The following is a 7,243-nucleotide window of genomic DNA, read 5'->3' as shown; positions in this document are numbered from 1 at the left end:
CAGAATTAATAATGGACATGTTGTCAATAATTTCATTTTCACACACCACTCCAAAGAATGCATAGACTAGAGGACAGACTGAAAGTACTAGAAGGACCAGTCAATGAGTGAGGTGTGTCGCATCTATCTGTTTGTGTCTTATACAGTCAGCAAATTATTGAAATCAAACACAGGCTATAAGCGGCCATGCACCAGCAAGGAAACAGTGTGATGTAAAACAGTTACCCCACCTACAAAACATTAACAACATTGCATGTAACATAGAAAAATATATTTAATTTACCCTAACAAAAATAAACTAAACCCACAAAAGCTGACCCACCCCCCTCCCTAACCCCAACCACTGTCCACAGTAGAAAAAAGTCTTAACGGCCAAACGAGTAAAGAACAAGAACAGGAATTAAAAAAGGGGCAGTGACAGGGACTAACTGGTGGGGCGGGACTGGAGGAGGACACGCATCTGGCGCATCTCGTCCTCTAAATGGGCGACGCGGCATCCAAGGCCGCGGCAGTTGCAACCACAGTGGGGGAGGGCACCGGAGATGGCACGGTGGCGGCGGGCAGCCGCCAGATGGTGGCGCCGTACCGCTGGAGGGCGGTGGCTGGGGCCCGGGGCACTGAAGGAGGCTTGAATTGCTGCTGCAGTCTCCTCCTCCTCCTCGGCTAGGACCACCAGCCGCCGGTATTCCTGCTGGATTGCCTCCAGCTTCCGGCGCCGTGCCTTGGCGGCCAACTCCTTCCGGTTGAGTTTCGGAGTAGCTGTGTATCAAAAAGAAAAAAACAAGACAATAGTAAAATATAGTCTTAATAAAACAGTAGGACAAGGTAATTATTTATACACATAGTGGCATGGTAGAGTAGCACTATAAAATAAAGCACAGTAGTACATAACATTTTAAATGTCGCCCGTCCTTCTTCCTTCCACCTGTCTTACACTTTTTAGTTGAACAGTGCACCAGGTGCTCTTCTCCATAAAACTTTCAAGCGGAGTTGAAATCAGATAGATGAGGCCATTGATTACTCAATACTCCGGCTCCTAGTCCTATACCAATTAAAGGGAATTCTAGTCTTCTGGTTCACTCTTCAAACGTCCCCAACAACTCATACTTACTTACGACATCGGATAGCGGGCGGACTTTTTCCGCCCGCCATCCGACTGCTAAAAAGGGTGGGGGTCCCGTGGGGACAATTAATTAGGATGATGCGCCCGGCACAGTGGCGGGCGCACCCTGTTTTTTTTTATTTAAATTCTGGTTGGCTTTGCTGAAAGCAATGCTAAAATGTTGTGCTGCTTTTCCAAGCACAACATGACGGGCCCCGCACGGAGCCTGTCACGTTTTGCTTTGAAAGTCAGGGGGTACCATAGCATAGGTAGGTACCCTCCATGGGGGCCCCCAAGCATACTCTGCAATGTGTGCATGCCTTTCCGTGGCGGACGGCAATGCCGCCACGCAAAGGCATTCCAAAATGCAGATTATATGGCTGGCGGTGTGGTGAGAGAGACACCACCGCCATATTGAACCCTTTTCCGCCTGGACATGTCTGAATATTTTCTACAAGGATTCTACAAGGATGGCGGGAGGTTTGCCCCTGCGGTGACGGCAGTGAATTCCAGCCGGCCCGGCGGGGGCAATACGCCCACCATCCTAATGGGGCCCTAAGTCACAACTGTACAGTATACATATACATACAGTACACCCTTGCAGTGAGTGTGCTATCAAGTTCAACAATAGTTAAGGATTATGAATCTAACTTACCACCGCCTGCCACTGGTGCTGCCACTCCCCCTACCGCTCCGTTGCTATCTGCAACTGCCGCATCCTCGCCCTCCGCGTCGCCTTCGCTGGCCCCGGCAATGGTGGTCGGTAGTGCGCCTAGAAAACATTACACATTTATTAGGCGTCATATACACCTCCCCCCTATTGATCAGTAGCAAGGTTGAAAAATGAGTTAATACTAACATACATCACTAGTACAAATCAGGTAGTAGTAGAGTAGACACTAATAGTTATATGATCATTGTAGCCTTTGCTTGATTAGCCCTAGCCATGCACATGTGACGTTACCTTTACCTTGCAGCTTCTTAAGACACCTTTGAGCCCACATGACCTGCCTCACACTGCTACTGTCTAGTCTACGCGCTGCGTACAAGCGGTCAACAAACATTAATAAGCCACTTTTTTAGGAAGAACTGGTGTACTACTGTTACTGTTAGTCCATATTGCTTATCCATAGATGCTACACTTTTTGGCACGGCTGAGAAATGCTTGCAAGTTGCAATATACTAACGCACACCATTTCTTTTTTCGCATTACAGATGCAAGATTCCCTTCTACGAACCAGAGCTTCTGAACGATGCACCAACTACCAGTACTAGGTTCTTCTGAGGTGAGGGGTCCCTTCACTCACATCTTCATTTATAAATTTATATAAACTAAATTGCTATGGGATGGTGGTGCTGCCTTCCACCACTGTTCAGTTATCATGATTTAATTCCCAACTGTATAAGTGTAAAATGTATATTGTTTTAATGTTATTGATTTGCCGGTTGGTGCTGCTAAGAAAACAGTGTACAGACCTTCTCAAATTGAAATAAACATTTTAAACTTACATAGACTTGGTGGTATTTGGTGTGGACTAACTTACACAAGTGAGCAAATTAAAGTAAGGGTGTGCATGTGAATTGCTTCCACGACAGAGGTTGGGTGTGTTATGTTCTGGGTTGTGTACTAGTTGGGTATCTTGGGGGGAGGGTTCCGGTAATAGGTATGACAAGACAGTACAATAGTCAAGCAGTGGAATTGTGGTGGGTGCGGAATTTCTGATTGAGGTGTGCAAGGAAGGTCCAACCTACCATCACCAACATCCTATTTTCTGGTGAAAATGTATGTGCAAGATCCCTACAACAGTGGTATGTCCTATAGGGTATCATATCAAAATATTAAGAAATCTGGTAGGGCTGTTGTTGCTGTGAATTTTCAAAGCCTCAACATCAATAAGAGTAAAAGTAGTACAAGACAACGACCCAACGGATTGTACGAGCTACTGGTGAATATGAGTTTTATATTACAACCTTTCACAAAGAGTGGCACTGGCCAACTGGGCAAGACTAGCTACTACAGTACAGACAGACTGATAGAATGTAGTAGTAGTAGTAGTACTCAGAGTCATCATAGCGGAGGCAGGGATAAGATTTTTGAAACCGTACAGATCGAAGGATAATTGGTGGTAAAAAAATAGCATTTGGAAACACACTATAGTTCGGGAAAAATGGGGCAGTAAAAGTTATGGAATAAGAAATATTATTAAAAACAAGAAGACTTACTGGGGCCAGCAGAGGAGCCCTCAGCGGTGTCCTCCTGGTGGTGTTCCTGTCCCGCGGACTGCCCAGTCCCTGTCGGTCTGCCCCTGGGTGCTGATGAACAGGAAAGATATAAGAAAGAGACAAACATTGATGGATGGTGTCAAACAAATACAATATTTTTCAACAACGGTCAAAAAACACTTATGTAAACAACAATTGCAATAACTACATTGACCGATCTCATCTGGTCAACATGTAATATCGGCGGATTCGCAGTTCGACTACTTAAGTTACTATTTATCAACAGTAATCCAGTCTTCCATTGTGATTCCAGAAAACTAAGTTACAACTAAGCCTAAGTAGTAGTACAATGTACCACCCAACCTAGCCCACCTATTCCAGGCATGCCAATTGTACATTAAGTATGCATTTCCACTGTATTCCTCAACAATGCGTATGGTCCAATCATGGGTGACACATGAACATGACTACATTTTTTGTATACACCAAATTTTGGTTTGATTGATGCTGATCTGCTACTGCTAAGTAACTGCTAAGCCTACCTCCACTCATTGAACAAACTAGAAAAGGTTCTAAAGACTGCCGTACTAGCAGCACGTCACGTAACTGAGTGAGGGGGGGCATCACGCATACCACTAACCAATTAGAAGCTCATACAAAGTACCTAAACCTAAGTATCAATCCGCCCCTATCTATTAGTGACAGGACAAAGTAAGGAGTGGACGTGAGTCACTGTAGCATTTCGTAACTTAATTTCTCTAAAATAAACTCGTAAAGAATCACGCTAAGCAAGCGCAAACGCAAAGCTGCACACAAGTAAGATTAGTAGTAGCGCAGATGAGCACCTGTGTCATAATCACAGAAGACTTTTAAACGTTATTAACCTGGAATGTATTGTAAGCAGCAACATTCTAGCTGGTTGGAAGGAAAAAAAGATATTCGCAATATATAACATAGAGCAGAAGAACAGACACAAAATTGTGATAATTAAATAGGTACTCACCAAGCCCCGGGACCTCCACTCCTAGCAGGTCCAGCAGGTCCTGCTCACAGTCCAGGATGTCAGACCACCGGTGCGTCAGCTGTGCCTGGGTGCGCCGGACCCCAGAGATGCGCGACACTGCCCGGCGCACCTTCCCCCACCGCGGCCGACGCTCCCGGAGGCCGTACCCGGACCCAGGCCTGCCACCTGCTGCCATGGTTGAGGGGAGGTGGCGCTGCACAAAGAAAATTAGTGCAGCCAACTCCACCTCCCCAAATAAGGCCCGTACCTGCACCCCTTGTGGGCGCCTCCTTCCGCAAGGAAGGCGGTCGCGGCTCTGGCTGCGCCGGCGAACAGCCCTACCCTTGGACATGGTTCTGGGGACAGGGCGGGAAAGAAAAGGTAAAATCAATAAAGGAGTAAAGTAAATAAATAGCAGGCAATAGAAAGAGAAAAAGTAGCTAAAAAACAAAAAAAAAGTAGACAAAAACAAAAAATATAGAAGCAGGAAAATAGTTAGAGAAATAATAAGTAATAAAGATCCAAAAAAAGTGGCTATAAACAAAGGATTGAAAAGATTTAGGGAGGATTGAAAATCAGGCCCCAGAACCATGCAATAGATTGAAAAACAAGATGGCCGCGCCCATTGCGACCACGTGCGCAAGTTCGCGCGATATTTTCTCCCCGAGCAAGCAAAAAGCAACGCGATCAAGTAAAAGCTGTCGCGAACAGGAAATATCGACCGCGAACAGGCGCGAACATGCATTGCGCAACCCGGAACAGGAAGTAAGCATCGCGAGAAGGCGGAACAAGTGAAAACAAGATGGCCGCGCCCGTGAGCAACCGCATGGGTAAGTTGGTGACCCGCGATCACGCAAAAAATACCGCGAACAGGCGGCTAAAAAACTTCCGCGTCTTCGCGATATTTCCGGCGTGTTTGCGGAGATTTTCTCCATTTTCGTGATAATTTGCGAAAGTTAATTTCGCAAATTCCGCCCACCCCTAATAGTAACCACTGGGAGTACATAAGCATCCGGTAACAACCAATGTTGATGTTCGGATAATTCTACCCAACAACCCATCTCATCTAACATTCCCGTACTTTCTCTCCACTTGCTCAACTCTCTTTCTGAAGCCTCTTTCTTAATCGCTTTCACGCTTTCCACTGTATTCTCACACATTCCTCTCTCTCTGACCCAATTCGCAGGACCTGCCATATACATTCGACTCGTTGAAGCTCTCGCTGTTTTCTTTGCTATTTCATCAGCAAATGCATTTCCTCGTCCAACATCATCCGTAATCTTCTTGTGTGCACTACACTTCACTATCGCTATTTGGATGGGTAAAGCAAGTGACTCAAGGAGATCAGTCACTAACTGACCATGCTGTATCTTGGTGCCATGTGAAGTTAGGAATCCCCTTTCCTTCCAGAGACGCCCAAAATTGAACGCGACACCAAAGGCATACTGACTGTCAGTGTACATGTTCACTCTTTTCCCTTTTGATAATACACAAGCTCTCGTCAGTGCTATCAACTCTGCTGCTTGCGTTGAATTGTGTCTAATGCGTGCAGCTTCCACAATCGTATGTAAGGTAGTTACAGCATAGGCTGAAACCGTATCTCCATTAGGCATCTTGAAACAAGAACCATCTACCCATAGAGTCCCATCCGGATTCTCTAACGGTGTGTCTCTCAGGTCAATTCTCCCTTTTGTCTCTTCCTCAGTACGGAAGAAACAATCATGCTGATCCTCAACACTCTCTTCATTTGGAAGGGGCAACAAAGTAGCTGGATTCAGGGTATTACATCGTTTGATGTGTACGTGACTAGCCAAAAGCATCAGCTCATAACCAGTTAAACGTGCACTCGTAAGATGCTGTGTTTTCGTTCTATTTAGCAAAGTATCCACTGCATGTGGCACCATGACAATGAGAGTGTTATCTAACACCATTCCAGCAGACTGTCGGATAGAAATTGCTGCGGCTGCTGTTGCTTTGAGACAACTGGGCAATGCTTTAGCTACAGGGTCTAATGTGGCTGAAAAATAAGCACATGGCCGCTGTCTATTTCCAAATTTCTGTGTCAAAACTGACAACGCACAACCTTCTCTCTCGTGAACATACAGCGTAAAAGGCTTAGTGTAATCTGGGGTGCCTAGTACAGGAGCTGAACACAGAGCAGTGCGTAAATCAGTGAAACTCCTTTGGCACTCATCAGTCCAAGGAAGGGGCTGAGGCGTATCTTTTAAAGTGAGTGCCAACATAGGTTTGGCAATCAAAGAGAAGTTAGTGATCCACTGTCTACAATAAGAAGTGATACCCAGAAAGGCACGTACTTCCCTTTGTGTGGATGGCACAGACATTCGTGCAATCGCCTGAATTCGTTCTGGTGTCAATCGTCGTCCCTCCTTTGATAGGAGATGACCTAAGTAGGTAACCTCTCGACAAACATATTGCAGTTTGGAAGGTGAAACCTTGTGATTCAGCTTAAACAAGTGATGTAACAGTGCAACAGTGACATCTTTACAAATCTCTTCTGAATCAGCGGCGACCAATAAGTCGTCCATATATTGGATAAGGGCAGCACCATACGGCAAGTGAAAAGTATCCAAATGACATTTCAAAGCTTGGCTATAAATGGAGGGACTTTCACAATTGCCTTGGGGTGCGCGCTTAAATCGGAAGCTTCGGCCTCCAAGAGAAAAACCAAAACTGTCCCTACTCTCTTCTGCAATAGGAATACTAAAGAAGGCATTCTTTAGATCGATAACAGAAAACCAAGTCGCTGTGGAAGGTATCATAGTCAACAAGGCAGTGATATCTGGAACAACAGGGAATTGTGGAATCGCAATTTTGTTTACTTCTCGCAGATCAATCACAAACCGGTACACAGGAGGCTGAGAAGGATCAATACGTTTAAGAACAGGAAGAATAGG

The 7,243-nt window shown here is 45.4% G+C and overlaps 1 long non-coding RNA gene across 1 annotated transcript; it reads right to left on the bottom strand.

Annotated features, from left to right (window-relative positions):
* Positions 1-699: 699 nt before the first annotated feature.
* Positions 700-3,380, bottom strand: LOC146798099 (uncharacterized). Its single transcript, XR_014969103.1, has 3 exons — positions 3,326-3,380; positions 1,758-1,874; positions 700-759 (listed from the first exon to the last, which is right to left on the bottom strand). It is a non-coding gene; the product is annotated as an uncharacterized LOC146798099 (long non-coding RNA).
* Between the last annotated feature and the right edge of the window lie 3,863 nt (positions 3,381-7,243).

The sequence above is a fragment of the Triturus cristatus genome, chromosome 9, assembly GCF_964204655.1.
Source record: "Triturus cristatus chromosome 9, aTriCri1.1, whole genome shotgun sequence".
NCBI classification, from domain to species: domain Eukaryota; kingdom Metazoa; phylum Chordata; class Amphibia; order Caudata; family Salamandridae; genus Triturus; species Triturus cristatus.
This window is presented reverse-complemented; position numbering and strand designations above follow the sequence as displayed.